We start from the raw sequence: 26,190 nt of genomic DNA, 5'->3' as shown, positions 1-26,190 counted from the left end.
TAGTTACAATATTATCATGTTTTAGTACAGTGGTGGGTAACCTATGATAAGCGTGACCGAGGATGACACGCCAAGACATTTTGGGTGACACGCATCGTTTATGGACGATCTTTGCTCAAGAACGAGAACTACTCATTTTTAGTAGTGTCGTAATTTCGGATAGCGCGATAAGTCTTGATAAAAATAGCAAAGCTTTGCAAAAATATTTTTTTTTATATATTTTTTTCATCGCAATGGGCGTTCAATTTTTTAGAATCAATTGAATATTTCACGAAGTAATAGATAATGCCCAATCGAAAATCACTAGTTTCATATTTCGAATTCTACATCATGAAAACAAAATGGTATCCGAAATATGGGTACTTTCCTCTATTAATGAGGAAGTCCAGTGGTTTGCAGTTATTTGTTTTTATTTGTTTTTTAATTTTTGACTTTTGTCAAATAATATTTTTCAAACCATTTCTATGCACCGTATTCTCGGCGATATGATTATTTAAAGTTCTGTATTTCTGAAATTACTCCGCGTGCGAAGTATCAAGTTCTCTTCCGCTTCTTTTCGGCCAGTTCTGCCGATCGGTTAATGTTCAGACAGTGATAAACTTCAAACCTCGGATGAGGACCAAAAGTAGGATGGAATAATTTTATAAAATAATTTTAACGTTCAATATGATCCAAAATGCAACTTTTTAGATCCCTTTCACTTCGATGACTAAAAAAATAAAAAAAACTTCATACATCATCGGCCTACTCTACTGTACATGTCTGGCTCATCTAAATCTAAGCAACTTTATATGTGCGGAGATGCTCGGGGGGTCTATGCCTCTATTATAAACGCTATCTTCATCTGTATCTATCGAGACGGTATACTTAACTTCTGTACTATCTGTATCTTACCTCGGTATGTTCTACTTACTTGTCATATCGACATAATATAATCGAAACAAGACAATGGAATGACCGCAAACAATTACTCCGCGTTCCTTACGTCATTAACATTTAAAATAGTTATCATTTATAGTTTAAATAGGCTTCTGTAATAAAAAGTGCTCACTTCAAAGCGATTATAAACTCCAATAAATCCCAATTCAAGCAAAAAATGTTCGCTTGAACATGAATTTTGTATGACTTTTGGAAATCACCGAGACGGTACGTTTAACGATCGTCTGTATGTATCTACCGATCGACTACAAAGCCGGCTCCTTTAATGTCTCGATACATACACTCGGAAAGATAGTAAAAGAGATAGAAAAAATGTAATAACTAAATTATTTTTTTGGAGTGGTAATTTTCTAACGCCAATATACTCTTATTTGTTAATAGGAGAGAACCTAGCGACATTATTTTCACATCTAGGCGTTCGTTTTATTCAAGTGACAGTTATGTCGGAATTTAATTCGACTTCAAAACTTACTTATTTCTCTCTCATATTTTTAATAGGCTTTTAAGAAAAAAGTGCCAGCCTCAAAACGATTAAAAAATGTAATAAATCATAATTAAAGGAAAAATTGCTCGGTGGAACAATTTTTTTGACACTTTTAATGCGTAGATAAACGTACGGGTTCTAGACCCGTCGGTATAAACCGATGTACTTACATCAAAACTTGATGGTGGAGGTATCGGTAGTGTACCTTTATAATCGGCCGGGAGACTTTTATCTTCAACTATGACGTCATACTGAAGCTATGTCATTTTAGGGCGTAGATATGTGTACCGTGACGTACGCTTCCCCTCGTTTAATATCGATGTCCCTACCCAAAACTTGAAGGTAACGGTTTGGTAGTATATCTTTATAATCTCTAGAGGTAATTCATCTTCAACTATACCGTCAAGGTATATGACGTCTTTATCTTCCCATCATAATCGAGGCCCTGGTATATATTGTACAGTTCTTCGTTATACCGAATGCACCACTGATTATTTTCTCTCACTAATCCGCAGATTCTTCGGAGTACTTTTCGTTCAAAAGTGTCCAGCATTTCAGCCATCTCTACTAAAACTTTGGTAATTAATTACTTCGGTAAAATAAACCGAAGTAGGGAAGAAAATGCCAAACACTCCTCTAGTGAAACGGAAGGCCTGTTGACTGCTGACAACAGGCCGGCTTCTCCTGAAGAGTTTTAAGTGGTTTCCTCTGCACATGAGCAAATTTTGAGAAGTTCCTGATTGGCCCACATTAGTATATCCCTCCTGACCCCAACAGTTTAGATAAATTTAAAGAAATATTATTGTACAAAAATCCACTTTTGAAAAATAAACCTTGTATATTATAAGCAAGGTAAATAATAAAGCAACTCCTATATATATATATATATATATATATATATATATTTTTTTTTTTTTAAAGCCATCTTTACTGCGAATGTTAGCGCCTCACCCCCATATAATTGTTTTGTATGTTACAGTACGTCAATTTTTGTATCACATTCAAGTCAATATATTTATCTAGGACATCCTGTGCACGCCTATGTTTATACACCCATATATGAATATATCCGAAGGAATATAAGATTGTGTTTTATATTGAATGCAAAACTGTGCGGGTCTCCCACGTTCCCGGTTCTCCCACCCTGTGCCCATAATACAATATCCAACCACAAACCGAGTAATTCCAACCAACATAACGAAGGGGATTTATATCAGCATACTTCTACAAATAACAACTGCCGCAAATCTTTTTTACATTGATAAATAGGCGTTTTAAAGGGAGGTTATCAATCATGAATCATGGCTGGTTGAACCATATAATTCTGAAATAATTACATGTTAACTATTTACTATTTTTTTTATTTTTGTTTTAATATTGATATTTATTTATTTATTTGCGATCATATTTACTATGGCAATTTACATTTAATTATTTATTTATTGACTTGATGTTTATTTTGTAGAATTCCATATTATAATTTTAATATTAAAATCTAAATTTGTTGCAACAGAGAGGGAAAACATTTTTGAGAAGGGAATATGGAAGTCTAGGCATTTACAGGGCTTATGACCTGTCATTGGCTGGTTTAAGTGGGCACTTTACACACTGTGTAACATCCACATTTCCTCAACTCGACCATCTGTTGACTTATGTGAAGTAAAAAAGCTAAAACCTTTCAATAATATTGATGTTTTTTGTTGATATATCTTGATAAAACTCCATAGTTAATGATTATGATAAATTATAAATAAACTTATCAATGAAACTTCTTAGTTTAGTTTTACTTTTATTATTTTGACCAAGGAGCGCTTTCGCCTAAGTAGGCATCTTCAAGACTGGTGAATTGTTTACAACATTGTGTGTTCTTTTCCCACCTTTTCAATAATAAAAACTTAATACCAATTTCGGTCCAAAAACTCCTTAAAATGAACTGTTTATCAAACTAGTTGTAAATATTTTTGTTTCTGTTCCCTGTTAAAATACTTATTTGATCTTATCTCCAAAATGTGTTAAGAATAGTAAAAAAAACTGTAAATGTTTTAAACATTTCACCAGTCTTGAAGATGCCTACTTAGGCGAAAGCGCTTGTTGGTCAAAATAATAAAAAGTAAAACTAAACCAAGAAGTTTCATTGATAAGTTTATTTATAATTTTATCATAATCATTAAATCCTTTCAGTTCACAAGCCCTGTATATGCCTAGACTTCCATATTCCCTTCTCAAACATGTTTTTCCTCTATGTTGTGACAAATTCATATTTAAATAACTCCCTAGGGAGAAAATCCAGCCAGTCTGCAAGCATTTTGAAATACTCAAAACATTGTTGAATTAACAAACTGGTAAAAGAAAAAGTATAAAAATTGGAAAATTGTTTTCAGGCGTTGCCTAGTAGATGAATTGGTTCAGCCGGATGAATCTCACCCACATGATAAAGGTTCCGCTCAAAAGCGAACGCGTAAAAATTACGAAAACTGAGAATGACCCTGTGGCCTCATTCTGTAACTAAATCGTTTCGTAAACTCATTCGTATCGTATGAAAGGGAACGAAAGCGAAATACGATTTTGACTGCGTTAAAGTGAGATGGATATATGACGAACGAACGTACTTATAAAAATGAAAGAATGAATAAGCTGCTGCATGCTGTTGTTTTCGCCAAAATACAAAATACGTTGTTAAATCATTTTCTTCTTCTTCTTTTCCACATCCGCTCTTAAGCTGAATATGTGGATACCACCAGTTGCCCCCAGGAGACCTATCGCCAGCCAGCACTCTCGCCTCCTTCCGCGTCAATCCAGCGCCCCTTAGCTCCGCCGAATAAAGTCCAAAGATCGTCATCGACGGCCTTCCAGCAAGGCGAGAGCCCGCAGGTTTTAAAGGAGAGGCAACTTGGGCCACCGCCGCATCCTCAAGTCGCTCGTTATAAGAGGCTGCTGCGTCCGGAATTCAATGTTAGTCATGAAATCGAACCACCTTACGCCTAATATTCTCCTCAAGTATATCATTTATATTTACCTATTCTTCATCCTCCTGAACACAGAATGGCTTTTTAATATGATTTATTTCACAATGTTTCACATTTTTACGATACAGTGGGGTGGGGTGGGGTGGCTTTTAAATATAATTTAATTCACAATTTCACAATATTTCACATCCGAATGCCGCTAAACGATTAAGCCGATTGTCCACTCGCCCGCCTCGATCCGTGATCGACATGATTTTAATATCGGCTGTCGCCGTCTCGCTCTCCGGCCGCGGCCAGAGCGGGACGCGGGACAAGTTTGGCAGTATCAGCGTGTGCGATAAACACGGCGTTAGATAAAGATGGAGTTCGCTAGATAGCTGTGTGAGTGTATGCGCATGACGTTAATAGTGTGGTGTGTGCATACTCGTACAATGGAGATAACTCGCACGATGAGAAAAAAAAATACCTACGGCCTTTTTATACAAATTTCGTGTAGGTTTTTAACTAAATATGTAATATTTATTTATTTATTTGACAAATTGTAGCCTGCATTACTTTAGGAGCTGTTTCACTTATTACGTAATGTAGACTGTAAATATAAGTTAGAAGTTAATTTTTGTTTTATTTTATTTATTTGACGGACTTATGCAGTCCATTCTAACGACGGTAAATACATTTTTTAATAATAGATACAGGCACCAATAAAATAAAATACAACTAAATAAAATTAAAGCTAGGACAAAAAAAAATACTACCTCAAGACAAGATCTAGTCTATCTTAGTGAATTTTTAAAACTATAAAGACTTACACCAAAAAAGTCTAGATCTTGTCTCGAGTTTACAATACGACACAATCGGAACATTGGTGCATGCGAGCCATAGTTTGTGCTGTGTTGATCGAGGAACAGCGCATTATTATTTCGCAACCGGCGGATGGGAACATTGAATGCCACTTGTTCCAGTAACGATGGTTATATCAATTAAGCCATTCAGCAAATTAAACGTAAATATGGAGTCAATGTCATTTCTACGTTTTTGTAGACTTGAGATTTTTAACATGGACTCCATTTCTCCGTAAGTGTAGTCCTCTCGAGGCCAATCATCCGTGCTACTGTTAATGAATAGAAAGCAGATATCTGCTAAACTGCCGATATGTACAGAAATATAGATCCATATTATACAATCTTTGAAACAAGATAAAAAAAAAAACTATTTGTGCCACCTAAAGGTGGCACAAATAGTTTCACTTTTTTCATTTTAATGACAACATCGTTAGGTCAGAGGAGTCACATGTACCTTGCTCCCAAAATTTACAACACTCTGCCTCTTGATTTAAAATTGAATACAGAAATTAAAATTATTTGTTAAAAATGGCTTCTGGATTTCGGTCCTGAAAACTGCCTTGAGATAGTCACCCCGCCAAAACAGTAGTCTATTTGAACTCGGAATTAATATTGCTTGTCTGCTATTTATGTTTTATGTTCATTATTCTGTATAAAAAAATAATGCAAACATTGTAAAAGTATAAATAAATAAAATATCTAAATATAAAGACAGTGGTTCAGTGTGCCGAATGCAGCAGAGCTGATTAGACTGGCCCAGGATCGTGAGGAATTCAGAACGATGGTAACCAACCTCCGGTATGACCGGCAAAAGAAGAAGAAAGTATTATTCATCTCTGTTATAATATGTTAATAAAATGATGACTTGTTTCATCACGTTGTTTGCACGTCTGTGTGCCCCCTCGATCAATGGACTGTGAACCCCACAGGTATAGGTCAAAGACGATTGGCCTACTACTCGGTTAAAGTGTACAATCTACTTACACTATCCATAAGGACAAATAGTAAGTTCTCACAATATAAAATTGCTATTAAGAAATGGATAGTAGAGGTGGGTTGCGCACGGATCGATGAGTGGATCGAGCCAAATAGGTAAAATGTGTGTACTGTTTATGAAATTCGTTCTATTGGTCTATATAAATTGGTTATGTTTTTTATGATTATTTTAATTTAAATTATTTATTATGTTAATGATAATTAGATTAATTACGTTTTTTTATTGTTATTATTATGTTAAAATTGTTAAATAGCTAATTTAAGGCATGTTTTACATTTTGTAAAATGTTTCCCACGGCATGGGAATGTTCTCGGCAATGTTCCCTCACCCCTCACATTATTCTGTATAAAAAAAATAATAATACAAACAATGTAAAAGTATAAATAAATATTAAATAATATTATTAAGGACATATGTACATACAATAGCCGGTATCAAATAAAGTATATCGGGCTAACGAAAGAGACTGCCGGCGTAATCGGCCAACTGCGGCTTCGTAAAGCGTCGTCTTTGTCATACATACAGATACCGAACTCCTGCGACAGAGACGACGCTCTACAAAGTCGGTGGTCTCATTCTTAAACCCGATGTATTTTATTTACTGCCGGGTACTGTATTTATATTATATAGGTCAGGCTAAGGTCGAAGGACACTCCGAGTAAAACTCGGTAAATTCGTGCGTCCGGCCCCTAAGTCCGTGACAGCCGAGTGTGGTGGCTCCGGAGTACAAAGATAACGGCAGATAACGACTAACATGAGATAAAGCTGTCACTATTCGGCGCTAACATGGGTACCGGGTAACGGGTACCAAGTACCGAGTACCGATTATGTACTGTGGCCTTATTCTGTAATAATTTCGTTTCGCAAATTCATTCGTATTTTTGAGAAGGAACGAGAGCGAAATACCATTTTAATTGCGTTAGAGTGAGATGGCAGCGGCGAAAGGTGATTTTATTTACAGGTAACCTATAAAAAATGTATTTTATTTGTACCTACATAGTAGGTGCATAATATAATGTATGTTATTTTTTTTTTTTAATTTTCTTTTATTTAGGAAACATAGAGTACAGTTACAAAGTTTTATATTTTACACAGTTAGACTTGACTCTAATGGACCAGTGAAGTGTCCATTTTATAAAGTAATTATATGTAAGGTTATTAACTAAAGTACAAAAAAGAGAATGAAAAAAAACACAAATAGATGTTGTTTAAAAATTAAAATGAAGGATGAAAAACACGTTCAGATGTAAAAATAAAATAATTATAACATTTTTTAAAGAGGAAAAACATAAATATACACAAACATATTTCAAGGGATTCAAAGAAACGATGAGACGAATCTTTAGATAAGAAAATAAATTTAAGTAAATTTAAAAACATCTTCAAAATTAATGACACATAGTAAGAGCAGCAATATATTGATTTTATATACATATACAATATAAGTAATTAAAAGTAGTTGAAAAGTATAAAAACATGTCATGTCATGTTATATACGAGTATACTATAAATTGCTTTTTTTCTGTGGTTCTGTGCGACACAACAACTCTCATATATGAAATCAACTCAAACAACGTAACTTCGTGATATATTATATTTTGTAGCCTATATATTATACGTAATATTATAGCTATATATTTGCCGGCCTCGTGGTGTAATGGTCAGCGCGTTAGCCTGCCATGGTTAATGTGAAATATTTATTTAAATGGGTGTTTTCTCACTAGCATACCTTATAGTTCCTGGAGTGGTATCTGAAGCGTAAGACTGATCATCTTACCTTCATGTAACAAAAATGATCAAGATACGCTGCGATTGGTGTACCAATGCAGTGCCCTATGCACCATTAGATACGGAAGGGGAATGATGATGATGGAGAACATTTTACAGAAGGAAATATAGAAGTCCAGACATCTGGGGTACGGTGTAATCAGTAAGTGACTTTAGCAAATCATTTTATATATTTTTTAGTTAAGTCAAGTTAAAGGATAAACTATTTATCGATTGACTATAAGAAAGTATATATAGTGCATAAAATATGTTTACTTGAATAGAGAATTGTTTAGTAATAATTTGAATCGTATTAGTATTAGATCCGATAGCGTACTGTCAGTTCCAGGATGCAGAACTAAGTTCGCACAGAGGCACTCCTCACATGTTGGTCCAAGATCCTTTAATCTTTTAACCAAGGAACTACAAAACATCAAATCACTGGTACATTTTAAAGTAGGTTTGAGGTCTTGGATCAGCATGGAAGGAACAGATAGACACATTCTTAAAAATAAAAATAAAAAAAATAAAAATTAATGCATTCTGTAAATAAATCATGTTTTCGTAATATCAGCATATATGTTAATTTAGTTTTTCTTTCTTTTTTCTTTCTTTTTTTTTCATGTTCATGTCATACCATATATATACGCTATTAACTTTTTAATAATTAAAGAAGGAATGCCCACGCTCAGACGCTTAAGTGTTTGTGGGCATTTTTTCCAATTCATGTTATAATAATAATAATAATAATATTTGGCTGATTTATGTAGCGCCATTTTTGAAAAAATCACCTCAAGGGCGCTTTACAATTGTATATCCAAACTTACATTCTAACTAAAGTTAAGTGATATATTATATTTCCAGATTTAAAATTGAGGGTATGATAGTTTAAAGAAGTGGGATTTTAGTTCGGATATGAACTGACTGAGACTGTCGATGATTCGTAAGTTTGAAGGCAATTGGTTCCAGGCAGAGGGTCCGGCAGCGGCAAAAGCACGATCTCCAAATCTAGTGTTTGGGAGCGCCGGATTTCGACAAGTTTTCCTCTTCCTGAATCAAATGCTGACCTAAGAGTAGATTTTCTTTGACATGTATTTTACCTAATACAAAGGTCCGATGGGTATTTTGGAGCCATTTCATGAAGGGATTTGAATACTGTCCAGCACAGCTTGTATTTTATACTCTCTGGGCTTTTTAACCAGTGCAAATCTCGAAGATGTTGCGAGATGTGAGAATATTTCTTTACTCCCGTAACAAGCCTCGCTGTTGCATTGAAACCAGATTGAAGTTTATTAGTTTGATATTTTGGGAGATTTGCGTATATTCCATTACAGTAATCTAGACGCGAAACGACATAAGCATTTACAAGAGCTTTAGTTGCGTCTATAGGAATATTTCTCCGCACGGATTTGATCTGTCGGAGATGGAAGAAACCAGCACTTACCGTTTTATTGACCTGAGAATGAAGAGAAAGATATGAATCTAAATGAACACCCAGTAGTTTAACTTATATATTTATTTTATAGCTTAATTTTAAGATGTATTTTTTTAAAGTGTATTTTTGTAATTATATTTCTTTGTAAATAATCTGTGTATGGAAAAATAAACAAATAAAAAAAGAAAAAAGAGTGTTCAATAAATAACTATGGATTTTTTAAAAGCATTTTTGTTACACTGTTCCCCATCTTACGATTTGAACATGATTTGGAAATAAATCTTATTTGAAAAAAAAAACAAAATACCATACCATGGAGATGCAACAAAATGACCATAAAATTATTAGGCTCTTTTGCTTTGGGGAGAGATTCCACGTACCAACGCAAACATAATTTGTGAACTTTGTCTGTTTCAATGATAATATTCGTGGTCGGATATCATCCCTCGCGGATTGGAGGACGTGTGCCGTCACCAGCCCCCACTCCATGCGGTCAGCGAACCCTCTAGTGGACCATAATGACGTCACAAACACGCGCGACTAGAGCTCCTCATGACGGTGGCAGTATCAGATTAATAGCAATTGCATAATATCAAAAAGCGTTAGGGTTTTCAATAAATTTATATTATCTTTATTTACATCTGCTATAGGTAAGTACTCTAAATAATCTCGAAAACTATGAGATACGAAAAAAGTAAAATTGTGCTTTTTTTAAAGGAATATTATTGTATTTTGAGAAACATTTTTTTTTTTACTAGAACTGATGGTTTCCAAGAATACATTTTTTAAATTACCTTTTTTTATGTTTCTCAGTATTTGACTCAAGTTCCCTTCCTTTTCATCGGGGCTTTTAATATTACCTTCTTTTGAAACCGCTAAACAAAAAAATGTGAAGCATAATTAAACACATCGGAATTCTTGATTCGATCTGTTTAGTTTGCACTAAAAATAAAAAGTCAACCAAAGTATTGTCTCAAAACAGCGAATGTCACACTAACCTTTTGTTTAAAATTTAAATTCTCATACGATATTTTTTAAATTGTCTATTTCTATACAGTGCACTTAAAGTATATCTATGATTTTATTTTACTAAAAGACATAAAAACAATATTAAAGCCGTGGTAATCTGTTTCTTGAAAATTTGTTGGTTGTGAATAACGAAAACAAGATTTTTTTTCGTTTGAAAAAAAGTTTTTATTTTTATTTTTTAAAAGTTTACTATGAGGAATATTCCTATTAAATTTCGCAGTCTGGGGTGGTGTATTCTAAATCTTCTCTACCCCCTAGACACTTTGCTTCATATAATGGCCACAGATTAAACGCGAAACGATGGACAAAACTGTTTTAAAAAATGGAAAAAAAATACGGTTTGGTCGATTCAATCTAATTCAATCGAGTGTTCTGGGTAATGCTGAAAGTCGCAATGATGTTCTAAATGAAAATCATCATTTTTTATTTTACGGGTCCATATTTATTATAAGTTTAATTATCGGTGTGGCCAGATGTATACGCGAGAGAAATTAACATAGATATAAAAATAGAAAAAGTAAATGAACTAGTACATAAATAAATTCATATTGATACTAGTCTTCAATGGAAAAGTGGAGAGGAAAGTAGGAGAAATTAAGGAAGAGAGGGGATATGTTTCATCGGACGCGATTTAAATAGAGATAATGTGGAAACATTTTTAAGAAAGAGAAGTCCAAAAGTTTATATACTCGTAGCTTGTGACAACAAACGCAGCATTTTTAAGAACGGGAACTCCAAAAAAATTTACAGAGCTTATGACTTCACTTTATCTTTCTCAAAAATATATTCAATTTTTTTTTGTAAAATACAGGAAAATGTCGTTTTGCGCCGGTTTTTTTTTACAATTTACAATTACGCCGGTCACTGCCGGCGTGGGATTCCCCGTTTCGGCCGACACCAGACGACAGTAGGCGCCGCGATTCTAATAGCAGACCCATTTTTACACGTTGCTTTATTATATTACCGTGTACACGAGCATCCTACTGTGTGTGTGAAATTATTTCCGAGTTAATTTTCGTTTTGTTTTTAAGAAAAATAATGAGGTATGATTATATTTTTTATTTTATTATTATAAAAATAAAAAGAATATTCAAATATTTGTAGTTTATGTTTTGATTCTGCAAGAAAGGCAGCAACAATCAAAGCACATGAAATTAGATGCTTTATTAAAAAAAGTGTAAGAATTTAATTTAGTACCGACGAACTGGTGAGTTGGTATTTCTTATAAAAAATCATTATTTATATCAAGGGATTATTATTTATTTTGTAAACGAATTTAAACTGTATTTATTAAATACATTTATAATTTATTTGGAATATATATAGGATATGTATTAAATAAACATGTAAGATTGTTCTTAGAATTTTGACACGGAACCCGACCTTATATTTTCCATTATATTTGTGTTAATTTTATGCCGATTTTTTTTTACCCCGGCGTAAAATGACGTTTACCTGCATTTCAACTTTGGTTAATTTCTTAGGGGTTAAAATCAAGTGCTTGTCTGCAAATATTTGCATATCATAAAAATACTTAGAATTAAAATAACAGTAAGAATGTATATGAAGCAAAGTGTAAATGAATGCAAAAATTAAAATCCCCAAATTAATCACTCTCTAGGGGGTAGAGAAGATTCAGAACACCACCCCTGGCCGCGAAACGCCGTGTAATAATACCCTTCCGTACTGCGAAGAAATGCGGAAAAACTAGAAATAAACTCGAGCCAGGGACAGCATTGTTTCTAATATCCAACACGGGCTGGGGGGCAGCGGGAGCAGGGCGAGGGGGTGACATTATTTATGATTATTTTCCCGCGCTCGCTAATGCACGACTTCCTAATTTAAATTTGCCGGCGGCAATAAAGCGCACATTCTCGTTCGGTCGTGAACCAACCCGTACGATAGGATTATGGACGTGCATGTGACAGAATTATGAACGTAGGTGAAATTGCATTGAGATGCACTCGATTAGAGATACATTATTTTTATTATTCAGTGTCCAGGTGAATGAAAAATACAATATTTTGTTAATTACCTCTGTTTATTTAGTTAGTCTTTTTTGTTTATTCTCAAATGTAAAAACATTTCAAAAAAGTATATTGTTAAGTGTCCTCTGCACGGGTAACCCCAGTGAGGTCACAATATTTTGATTACCCACGGTTTGTAAGAGAAAAATATGAATGAATAAATAAAATAAAATAAAAATAATATTAAATACCGTAAATGATATAGATAACATAGTAAATAAAAGTATCAATAAATCTTCTTGGTTTAGTTTAACTTTTATTTAATTTTGACCAACGAGCGCTTTCGCCTAAGAAGGCATCTTCAGGGCCGATGAATTGTTATGTTTGAGTTTTTTTTTAAAAGTTTTATTTATTTGAACAAACGAGTGACATATATAATTGTATTTTTGTTCCCTCAAAGCCGAAACTTGTCTGCGGGTTACATTACATTAAAAAAAAATATTATAGGTAAGTACATAGTTTAATAAAAAATTAAGAGTATAATATATTTATATGCACACTTAAGTTTCACTTGCTGTTTTCGATAAGTTTTTGACTATTTGTTTTAATGAATTTCGGTTTTTTTCTCATGATTTTCAATCGGTTTTAAATTAAACAGTTTTGGTACTACACTCCCCATTGTTCTATCTCCATAGTAGTTCTTCTGTCGTGGCACCATCAGCTGCTGTGCCGATACTTGTCGGGTCACGATCTGGTGGGTTACTTTGGATTTAATTATAAACGTATCATCGGCATACTCGAAGTCGCAGAGTTTTCGGGAGGAGGAGATGGATATTCCTCAATCAAGTGGAATTGACTTCCTTAGGATGAGGTCCATGAGGATTATAAAAAGGAACGGTGTAAGGACGCAGCCTTGACGAACTCCGGTGGTGACCTCGAACCAATCTGTGACAACATCGTTGATTCTGATTCGGCATTCGCTATTTGTTGGAAAAAGTTTGAAAGTTGGTCGAGCTTTTACCCTGGAACACAACTGCATATTCTCTCTCATTAAGATATGAACTGAACCACGTATGTGCCTGATCACGGATACCATAAGTTTTCTCCAGACGTTCAAGCAAAATATTATGGTCTACAGTATCGAATGCAGCACTTATGCAGGTCATTAGTTGTCAAATTTAACTAACTAACCATCACGCCATTTCCCCAGAGGGGTAGGCAGAGAGGATAGAACGCCACACCACTCTGTCCTGGCACACTTCTTTTGCTTCCTTCACATTCATACATCTTCTCATGCACGCACGTCGATTATTCCGACTTTTCACATGACCACTTTCAAGAATTTGTTGTACTTGATCATGCCATGTCTTTCTCGGCCTTCCTCGACTTCTACAACCAGACACATTCGCATCATAAATCTTTTTAGCCGTTCTTTCATCATTCATTCGCTCCACATGACCGAACCATCGCAAAAGACCTTTCTTAATTTTGTCGATAATGCTTAACTCAGCCTTGCATTCTGCTCTAATTTCGACATTAGGGCACCTATCATACATTGTTTTTCCGCACATTCGCCTGAGGGATCGCATTTCAACAGCATTCAGTCTACTTTCGTCCCTTTTTTTCCAACTCCATGCTTCGCTTCCATACATTAGGGTTGGTACCAGAACTCCATTATGAACTGCTAATTTAGCCTCTTGCGATAGACACTTATTTGCTACGACAGACTTTAAGGCACCATTAACTCTGTTACCGGCACTAACCCTCCTTTCAATATCCTTGTCCATATTTCCATCTCTAGTAAACATACTACCCAGATATACAAATTCTTCGACCTGTTTCAAACTATCTCCATTTACTACAATCTTACATTCAGTCATAGTTACATTTCTTTCAAAGACCATGACGTTCGACTTTTGCACATTCATTAGCAAATCACTCTCCTTGCACACTTCGTAAAAATTTAATTATAAATAAACGCCGGTGTAGCATTCAACTCTAAAAAGATGTTTGTTGTTCCCGGACTGGCACCGGAAGCATAAGACTGATCACCTTACCTTCAATGTAACGAAAACGATAAAGATATGCATAATTGGGTGCGGGTAGGGAAATTATGTCTTAAAACCGGTAGACACAGAAAAGTCGGTAAGTGGTTAAGTTTTATACAGCTTGCCCACCACATACCGCATCTGAGGACATAAGTCTCCTTGTCGGTGCCCACATACACGGAAAATTTGCTCGTTGTCAAACGAGAAAAGCCGCCCGAAGGAGCTCTCTGAAATCTGGTATCCTTAGCATCTTTGTGCTGAAAGAAAGTAATCCAGAAGTACATAATATGTACTGTATTGGATTGAGAAGAGAGGGAAGTGAATTCTTCGCTGACTGAGAATTAATTGATTGGACATGATCAATTCGCCGAAACGATTACAAAACTTTTTAAAAGCCTCGAAATTCTTTTTAGAAGCCACTAGATCTGTATATCCGACAGGGCCTATAACAGGGCCACGGATAGTAGCGATAACCTCCATTCGGTAATCATAGAGAAGGGGAAAGGGACAAGACCACAGGATGTGTTCAGAAGATTGGTTAGGTTAAGTTTTATACAAACAAATATTGACAAATTTGAATACAAATATACATATTTTGGTACAGAAAATTTAATTTGACTTTATAAACAATCGAAGTTAACTTCCAATGTAATCGGGACGCCGCTGACAAGCCTCGAAGCGAGATTTTTCTTATTTTTATTTTTTTAATAAGTGTTCATTTTTAGATAAAATAAATATGAAAATAAGTCACTACACGTCCATGTTGGGAGAGTGCCTCCACCACAGCCAGTAATCATCTAAGAGGTTTTAAAAATGCACGGGATTTTACTTTAATGGGAGGAAATATTATGCATCCAGGACGATTTTAATTAGAGAGGGGAAGGTTAGTGGAGAATTTGTCTCCCGCGGTACTAAATAGATACAGTATGCAAATTAAAATTGTTAAACACGCTCGAAATTGTGGCAGGGGTGTTACTTTCATTAAATTTGCCCGCTTTTAATATTTACATACATGCATTTTCGTGTGTTCATTACGTGGGCGCATATTCGCGTGGTCTCATCATAATCACCTGTCTTGGCGGACAGGAGAACACAGCACGAAGAATCAGAACCCTTGTATGCTGCTCAGTGGCAGGTTTCCTCATGTCCATTGGTCAATGACCCCCCAAAATTGGCCACCATTTAAAATAATTGATTTAAAATACATCATAAAGAAAGTGTATAATATAATAAAATACGGTGATATAATATTTTTTTAAATCATCGTTTATTCAAATATATAAGGACCTGTTGATCTTCATGATTTTATAGAAGTTATCTAGAATATTATCAAAGCACGTGCGCTGACAAATATCCAAAAATCAACATTTCTCATAGTACTTTTCCAACTTTTTTTGAATAATCTCTTCGGAATAAATCTTAGTTAATAGGTACACACGAACAACTTATTTTTCATTGTATTGTGTACTGTATAAGACATTTAAAAAATATAAAAAAACTTAGGTAATTCTATCTATTTTGTGTAATTCTTTGTGTAAAGTATTGTTATTGTTTACTTTTTGTGCTGTTACATGTTCACTTAATTGCCATACTTACTAGTTAAAGAACTCAGCATAGGCTCGATGTATTATCACGTGTAGTATATTACATGTGTAGTATCACGTGTAGTATTTAAGGAACATGATCGAAATAAAATAAAAAGGAATCAATTCATTAGTTACGTAAACCTTGACAAAGAAGCTTGTTTGCTTTGAAACCGGTCGGTGAAAAATAAAAATTAGTGGTTAAAAACAAAGTTGTTTCATTTATTTTATTGTAATGAATAACCACAAAGTTAGTGCTTCAAATATAAACTTTATATTTTAAATGTAAATAGGGGCTAAATTTCTTACTGTCCGTGCGCTCTGTAGCTGCAAGACGTGCTGTTATCTAGCTCCTATATATCAAAATTGTTATTTATCATAATTGGAGACGAGGAACTAGAATCACAACCGTCCGTGCGCTCTGTAGCTGCGAGACGTGCTGGGATATTTATTTATAGTACAGCGCCCTTGAGGTGATTTTCACAAAAATGGCGCTATATAAATTATCCAGACATACACATATATATATATATATATAATATGCATGTGAAATTGTATCGACGAATACCTTCAAATAGTATGTATTCTAATATGTATCTTTGTTGAATTACCTTATAAAATAAAATGAATGTTAACGGAACAAATATTTGAAGATGGAGATGTTAAAAATCGGAATAATCGGCGCGCGTCCATGAGAAGATGTATGAATTTAGAGGAAGCGAGATATGTATGCAAGAGCCATTGACACATTTCTGGTCATGCGGCTACAAGAGTAATACCCAGCAGAATGCTCGTACGAGGTTTTCCTGTAATTTGAATTATTTAATTCCAAAAACAAGTACGACGTTTGCTCAGGAGAATTTCACTTCTGTGACCCCGAGAGTGTTCAATGTCCTGGATAAACATATTGAGTTCTGCAAAACGAAAACCATTTTCAGGAGGAGGGTGCAAATCTGGATTTTGTCCAAGGGGAGACCATTGCAGAAGATTGCTGCGAGATATTGCATAGATTTATATACTATTGAGCGTGTTGTTCAAATTACTACTACTAATACTAATACTACCACACGCCACTTACCCGTAGGGGTAGGCAGAGAGAATGGACCACCACACACGTCTATCCTGGCATATATTCCTAGCTTCTTCCACATTCGTACATCTTGTCATACATGCCCTTCGGTTCGGCCTGCTTTTAACATGACCAGACTTAAGAATTTGATTTATCTGATCATCCCACGTCTCCCTTGGTCCTCGTCCTCGTCCTAGGTTACCGTTCATTTTCGCCATATTTACTTGTTTTATCATTCTTTCGTCGTCCATTTATTCTACGTGACCAAACCATCTCAGAGACCCTTTCTCAATCTTATCAATTATACTTGACTCGGATATTTTAATGTAATAATATTTAATTTTTATTTTTGATATTATTTGTAAAATTTTAATATTCAATAAAATTAAATATCCCAACTAGAAACCATAGACAAAACTTACTCTTTCATACCGATACCATAGAACTAACTATGGTTTTCATTCCCCTATGCCCAGAATTCTTAGGTCTGCCAACAAACATACCAGTCTTGATTTCTTTGATAACAAGTTGTCTTCTTTCAAACGATCACTGAATCAAATTCAATTATAAACATCTCTCTCCCGCTTCCACTTCCACAAAGTATACTATAAACCATTGAGTCTTTCTAATTTTTTTTTATGTATAAATGTGTCCATAAAAATGCTCATTGGCCGTATATTTTATTTTATTTTATTAACATAAACGGCAAATCTGCCTTTTACAAACATTTATAATATTAACATATTTGGCTTAATATTTTTTTCCTTTTCTTTTCAAAAACATGAATTTTAAAAACAAGATTTATAAAAAAAAAATCAAACCAAAAATTATACAATCAAACCAAGATTTATATTTAAAAAAATAACCTAAAAATTATACAGCTTATTCAGTAGAAAGTTGAAATAATAAGACATTCTACAGTAAAACTACAAGAAAATCATAAGTACTGTTTCACACAGCTAGGCAAAGTGAACAAAAAATTGTATATGAAATGCATGAATAAATAAATATAATTTCCATTCACCATCTTTGAAAAAGTTCAAAAGGTTCGTTCTATAGGAACAATACCCTACACTAAATATATCATATACGTGGGAACAACTATTGCCGAGTTCATGAAGTCTATTTAATACTGCATTACAAGTATACACTGTCCGTGAATTGTTGCTACAAAACGGTGGCACCTGTCTAGTCATTCTTCCAGGCACCCTGAAGTTGATGAGAGATAACAGTTCAGGGCAATCCTATATTGAATTTACAATTTTGAACACATAAATAAATATTTAATTATGTACATGCTTCCATTTTCCATTATGTTGTATCCCAACTCAACACAGGGCCCTTTGGCCTCATAGAGTTTGGGATGCGTTTTTTTTTTTGTAATATGTATGTATTTGTATGAATAAATAAAGACGGAGCGATGACGCGTTATATATGCACATTGGACTAATGGTCATTGTATGGGTTGGACGGGAATGATGCTAGATTTAACGATGTGAAATTCACATCTGAATACTGAGTCTATACTCTGTACTCTAAATAAACACTTGACGAAATTCGACATACATTATTTCATAGGCGAGTTATGCAACAAAGGATTCCACGCTCTCAATTATGGCCGAGTGGGGAGAGCCATGTTGTGTAACTTTTTAATTGGAGCTAAGGACCTAACTGGTTACTGGGCTGACTGTGCTCGGCCACTGGCCATTATCATATCATACTGCGGGGTCGGGACGTCAGAGTCAGAGAGCGCAGATACGGGAGACGATAATGTATTATCACATTGGGCGGAAGGGTTCAAACACGGGCAGAATGGCGAGTGTACAGTGCGTAAAATGGTCATATTTAACCGAGTTGCGCAGTTTATTTGGAAGACCAAAAGTTATAATAATACAACAAACCATCACGCCGTTTCCCCGTAAGGGTAGGCAGAGAGGATAGAACGCCACAACACTCTATATTTGCATACAGATCTCGCTTCCTCTACATTCATACATCTTCTCATGCACGCGCGCCGATTATTCCGACTTTTGACATGTCCATCTTCAAGTATTTGTTGGATTTGGTCATGCCATGTCTTTCTCGGTCTTCTATTTCTGCATCCATCAACATTCGCATTGTAACTATTCTTAGCCGTTCTTTCGCTGTCCATTCGTTCTACATGTCCAAAGCAGCGCAGAGCTCCTTTCTTGGTTTTGTCGATAATGCTTGTCTCAGCATTACATAATGTACGGATCTCAACATTTGTGCATCTATCGTACATAGTTTTACCACACATTCGCCTGAGAGATCGCATCTCGACAGCATTTAGCCTACTTTCATCCCTATTTTACCGAGTCCATACTTCGCTCCCATGCATCAGGGTCGGGACCAGGACTCCGTTGTGAACTGCTAATTTTGCCTCTTGTGACAAACGTTTATTTGCCAAGGTTGATTTAAGTGCACCGTTCACTCTGTCCCCGGCACTCACCCTTCTTTCAACATCTTTCTCAGTCATTCCATCCCTAGTAAACATACTTCCCAGATACACGAATTCCTCTACTTATTTTAGTTTAACTCCATTCACATTGATTTCCCATTTAGTCATACTTTCATTTCTTTCAAAAACCATCACATTCGATTTACCGACATTCATCAGCAAATCGCTTTCCTTGCATACATCGTAGACCTTTGTTACCAAAAATTAATAATAGTATTAATATTTGGCTGATTTAAATAGAGCAATGTTTGTGAAAAATCACCTCAAGGGCGTTTTACAATTTGATACGTAAACTAACATCCTAACTAAACTAAAGTAACATATATTTACAGATTTAAAATTGGGGGTATAAAAAACCAAAAAAGTAAACAGGATTTTGATATTGTTCCAAGAAGATAAACTTTTGGAAATAAGACAAATATATTGTTTTCAATGTTTAAAATATATATTTAAGAACAAAAATTTATTTTCAAGTAATTTAAATAGATAGTAAAAGAAGGAATCGTGTGCTAGAAATAGACTAGTGACTACAAAAGCTACCCTTCGGATATTTGTATCTGTAATGTTATCCACAATGTTGAAGTGCTTTATCTGTTTTGTTTTTATTGTTTACTTTTTGGCACGAACACTTTGCAAATTTACTATTATGCTCAATGTTTGTTTTTGTAAATTTATTGATAATTTTAAGTTGCCAGTATTTCACTCGTCCATGCACTTTGTAGCTGCAAGACGATTAGTAATCTAGCTTCAATAGGTAAATGTTATCAACTATCAAATATCCAAATTTAGTAAGTGAGGTCTAGAATCCCAACCGTCCGTGCGCTCAGTAGCTGCAAGACTTGTTGTTATCTAACTTCTATTTTTATAAATTTGTTTTTTATTAATTTTTTTTAAATATCACGAAATCTCTAAACTTTATTGTCAAATAAAAAATGTAAATAGGGGCTAGATTTCTTATGTCTATGCGCTCTGTAGCTGCAAGACGTGCTGTAATCTAGCTCCTGTATATCATAATTGGAGACGAGGAACAAGAATCCCAACCGTCCATGCGCTCTGTAGCTGCAAGACGTGGTGGGATATTTATTTATTGTACAGCGCCCTTGAGGTGATTTTCACAAAAACGGCTATAAAAATTATCCATATATATATATATATATTGCAAAACGAGGATAGCACAGAGACATTCATATTTTAAAGGGACCAACATTTTTAAATTCATTTTTTCTATGATATATTTTGTTGCCTTTTAATAATAAGGGATGTTTTATTTCCTTTTTAAAAAATAAAAAAGAACCATCTAATCTTTTACAGAATATTTTATTTTCTCTTTTTCATATTATACACAAATATTATACCCGTCTATTATCCATATGTATAGGACCAAAAAATTAATAAACATTTCTTGTATACCCAAGAACAGGCCATGCCTTTGCGGAATAATTATAGTTTACTATTCTTACTGTTAAAATGTATTTCATTGCTATTTAATTATTATTTATTTTAATAATACTCTGTTATAGATCTTATGTATATGGTAAACAAAAAATATATAATAATAAATAAAAAATATTAATGTATTTCGTGATGGTCCGCGCCCAAATATAAAAATTCCTTGACTAAAAACATTAAATCATGCGTCTAATATTATGGTTTCGTGCGTTTGTTTTGAAATGTTCTATACCCATAATTTATCATTGTTTTAATTTATTCGTAACTATGGATTTTTTAAAGGAATAACCGTATCTTGATAGTTTATCTTAATTTTATGTAATAATTGTATCTTGATATTTTTTGTGACACGAAGGTCACAAAAAATATCAAAAGAAAAGATAGACAGTCTTACGCTTCGGGTACCAGTTCGGGGACTATGAAATATTCTAGTGCAAAAACGCCTATTTAAATAAATATTTCATGTCAACCACGAGTTTATGAGAAAGATGTTTGGTGTTATTATTATTTTTTTTAAATGTTCATACGAGCATATTGCGATATCTTTTATTTGTGAACTGAAAATATATTTTTTTAAATCAGTTAAGATCTGAACTAACTGGGAATGTCGATGATTCGCAAGTGTGAAGGTAATTGATACATATTTTTTTTGTTTTTTTTTTTAATTTATTTATGTCTTAGTTTGATAGTTATAAATAATAAAACAACTGAACAACTCAATTTTTTTTTCTTAAATAATTTTCTGAAGTTCTCTTCTCGGTCAGTTTTGCCGATCGGTCCGTTGACGGTAAGTGAACCGGAAATCTTTCACAACTCTCGTACCATCGGTTGATTCATTTGAAGTAGTGACGTCGTTCAAAGTAGCTCGCTTATATTAAAATATTTTTTTCTTATTGTCTAGATAAAATTTTTTTGGTCGATATTAAAGAATACCGAAGCGCCAATTTTCATCAAAACTTAACCGGGCATCGTCAAAACTCATTACCGCGTTAGTTCCGCGCGCCTTGAACGTACCGCGTCTATGTTTTATCAGCTTAAATTCCAGTTTGCTTATTTTATTCTTAAGTTCTCTGCTTCTAGTTAAGTTAATACTGAGTTACAGAATTGAGTATAAAAAATGACATCTGGTTTTTCAATGTTCAATGTCGAAAATACCAGATGTTTGCATCATTCATGTATTTTTTTTGCTACCCCACCAGTCAAAGTTTCTAAAACATTTTTTAAGTAATTTTAAACATTTCGTAGAGTTTGTAAAACTGAAAAAATTGAGGGCGCGTTTATTTTATTATATTAATGTATACATGGAGGAATTATACAGGGTATTGCAGACAAAGCAAAGCAATAAATCCATTATACGATTATGCTTTTATCAGCTGAGAGATTAAATGGATACGCAAAAATTTGCCAGTTGATGCCGCCCGTCAATTAATAAATGCGTTTGTAGTGTCTAGAGTCGATTATTGTAATGGTATCTCCGCAGGTCTACCGATGAATAAAATGACTCGCCTACAGTCTGTATTGAATGCCGCAGCGAGACTTATATTCGGAATCTCTAAATTCAGTCATATCAATCCACTACTTCGGGAATTACACAGGCTACGATTTCGGAATACAAACTCTGTTGGTTTATGTATAAGTCACTGCACAACTCTGCTCCAGAATACTTAAGGGATCTCTGCATTCCCGATGAGCTAGCTGACAGACGTCTTACGCTTAGACCAGCTACATCTACGTCGAAAGGAAAAGTTATTAAACCTCTACGCAAACAGCGCACTAAATTCGGCGAACGCGCATTCGCGGTCGCAGGCCCTACGGCATGGAATGCTCTCCCAGCAGAGGTGCGAAACTGTGAGAGTGAATTGATGTTTCGGAAGAAACTTAAAACCAACTTGTTCTCTAAATCATTTGAATAAATCCTTAGCATGTGGTGACAAGGTACATTGTTTTTCTTAAATTAAAAATATAATTGTATCTTTATATAATCACTTTGTAAAGCGCCCTTGAGGTGATATATTACGAAAATGGCGCTATATAAGTTATCCATATTAATAATAAAACCAAATTACACAATTCCACAGTTAATATTACTTAAATACAGGTTGGCCGAAGAAGTGACGTCCAAAAGGAAACTGTAGGTGCCTCATATTGAGAGGTATCCGAATCACCCCCATGAATTTAAGCGATTGTGCTTGGTTTTTGAGTTATGATTTTTTTTACGAGTTTTGGAAAATTTTCGACCGGATCGATTTTTTGTTTTTTTTTTATTTATGGAAGGTTTTTTTAAGTTCGAGCGAGACAAATTTGAACTTTCAGCTTCAAATTAAAAATCTAAAAAGCCAATTCCTTAGTTTCTGAGTAACTTTAAAAGCTGCGCTGGACTCTATTGTAACAATACATTTTTTTTAAAATATTTATTTGTGCATATTGTGTTCACATATAATTGATGAACAATATCTAACATAACGAATTGCGATTATTATACCAATGTCGTATATATATGTTTGGATAATTTATAAAGCGCCATTTTTGTGAAAATCACCTCAAGGGCGCTGTACAATAAATAAATATGCCAGCACGTCTTGCAGCTACAGAGCGCATGGACAGTAAGAAATATAGCCCCTATTTACATTTTTTTAGTATTATTTTTTATTTAACAGTGAAGTTTAAAGTTTAAGTGATATTTTAAAAACAAAATAAAAAGCAAATTTATAATAATAGAAGTAAGATAACAACAAGTCTTGCAGCTACTGAGCGCATGGACGGTTGAAATTCTAGACCCCATTTACTAAATATAGATTTTTTATTTTATTTTCTTTTATTTAGAAAATATACAGTACAGTTACAAAGTTTCATATTTTACACAATTAGACTTAACTCTAATGGACCAGTGAAGTTTCCATATTATAAAGCAATTATATGTAAGGTTAAGTATAAAAAAGAGAAGGAAAAAAAAACATAAATGAAAGTTGTTTAAAAATTAAAATTTAAGTAAAAAAATATATTTTAAAGTTTGTAGTTTGTAGTGAGTAATTTACAAATGGAAATAATATTTGATAGTTGATAACATTTACAAAATATAATATGATAGCTAACATCACAAAAAGTCTTGTAGCTTTAAAACGCATTTACAAGTGGAATTTCAACAACATAAGAATGATTTTAAAAAGTAAACAATATTTTTTTTTTTTTAAAAACCAAACCGGTTTGTGAATCATAATAAATAAAATAAATAAAAATAAATAAATCTAGCGATTAAGGCAGATTATTACCGAAGCGATTACCTCTATTTATTGATATGGAATTCCACCCTAGTTGTACACATAAAACGCCATAGTGCCCATTGGGGTGTATCATGGCGGGCATTATAGGCAATATGGGTAAACGCTCAACGAGCAGCCACGTTATAAAGCCAGACGCCAGCATGGCGTAACCCAGGTAGAAGTATGCCCGCATGGGCAAAGATTAGCAAGGATAGTACAAAATAATAGCTATTGCTTTTATTTTAAAGGAAAAAATATACTAGCGATCTTTAAATTTACGCAAATACTTCAATTTCAGAGTCCATTTTCAACGAGTTGACTATTAGAAAACGGAAATCAAGTTGGGGTAGAGTGGGGTTTGAACCTCGGACCTCTGATGCGTGAGTCCGCAACACTAGCCACGGGACCACAACCCGATTCAAGCCGATATTTAAAGGACGGTGGGTGCCGGGAACAGGGTGAACGAAGCACCAAAAGTAATTTATTAAATAATTTTTAAAGTTTGGTATTTCTGAAATAAGGCCGCGTGCGACGTCTCAAATTTGCACCAGCTTCCCTCGGTCAGTCCTGCCGATTGGTCCATTGACGGTAAGTAAACCGGAAATCTTCCACAACTCTCCTATCATTGGTTGATTTATATGAACTAATGACGTCGTTCAAAGAAGTTCGTTTTTATTTAAATATTTTTTTCGTGCTCTAATTTTAATAAACGTATTCTGTATCCAATTTTCCGTAGGGCTAAAGGGCCTCATTAGTAGTTCAGAAGAAAAACGAGGAGAAAGTAGGCTGAAAGCTGACGAAATGCGATCCACCTACGATGTGTGGACAAATATCGAGATCCGTGCAGATTTACACTATCGACAAAATTAAGAAAGGAGTTCTGCGTTGGTTTAGACATGTAGAGCGAATGGACGGCAAAAGAAATGCTCAATTGATTTACGAAGCAAATGGTGATGGACCATGACCAAATCCAACAAATACTTGAAGATGGGACGTGTCAAATCGAAATCTGTAGCATGGGAAGACAAAACAATACGTTTCACTTAAATTGGAACTATGCAACAATTATACGCAAGCAGCATGGAATAAATTAAGGGTCACGAATAATAATTCATACGGGCAATTATTCAGACTGCCTAAGTACTGCAGTGCCTCCGAAATGTTCACAGCTGGACGGGTAAACACCTTCGCTGCCCTACTTCGCCAAAGCGCCTGGAGCCTATGGGACGCCTGAAAAGCTCTAATAACGCGCTCTTCAAGCCACTGCAGGGTGGATCCATTCACTTTTGTTCACCGATGGCGGGATATGTGATTAAAAATAAGTGCATTAAAAAAAATGCCATTTTATTGGAATAGTATATATATAATTTGAATATTAAATTATGAAAATTACTATACAATTATTTTTTTTAAGTTGTCCTTTTTTATTATTTATGATTATAAAAGTAAGATTTTGGATTTGTGTCCCGCGCGGCGCGCCGCACTTTGAGAGCCACCGAACACGTGACAATCTTAACAAAGCCATTATGCGCGCGCACACCCAACACCCAACACGGACAAAACACAAATACATAGTGCTATACGCTATGCACGATCGGCGATCACACCATCTCAGCTACCAGCCAGCACCCAGCAGCCAGCAGATGTTCAACCATTCGGGGCGCAAGTAACCGTCAAACAGTGATAGAACAACACCCAGTATTCGCAAGAAGCTCCTATGAAAACAATTTTTCGATTTTTATACTTCTTGGACCAGCTGGGCCTCGATTACAATGGGAAGTTAACATTTATCTGAAATGTTATCTACAAAGTAAAATTAAGTTTTCTAATAAAATAAAACAACTTTGTTTTTAACCACTAACTTTTTTTTTCCACC

General features: G+C 34.5%; 2 long non-coding RNA genes across 2 annotated transcripts in view; one reads left to right on the top strand and one right to left on the bottom strand.

The window, feature by feature from the left end:
- LOC148275018 (uncharacterized) overlaps positions 1–26,190 on the bottom strand; it is a 100,296-nt gene that overhangs the window by 6,445 nt on the left and 67,661 nt on the right. The window lies entirely within an intron of this gene.
- Positions 7,026–9,590, top strand: LOC148275020 (uncharacterized). The gene is made up of 3 exons (XR_015824131.1): positions 7,026–7,189; positions 7,953–8,158; positions 8,860–9,590. It is a non-coding gene; the product is annotated as an uncharacterized LOC148275020 (long non-coding RNA).

The sequence above is a fragment of the Micrasema longulum genome, unplaced genomic scaffold, assembly GCF_059751315.1.
Source record: "Micrasema longulum isolate JH-2025_06_02 unplaced genomic scaffold, ASM5975131v1 h1tg001528l, whole genome shotgun sequence".
In the NCBI taxonomy this organism is placed as follows: Eukaryota; Metazoa; Arthropoda; class Insecta; order Trichoptera; family Brachycentridae; genus Micrasema; species Micrasema longulum.
The sequence above is the reverse complement of the archived record's forward strand: the minus strand, read 5'-3'. Positions and strand labels throughout refer to the sequence as shown.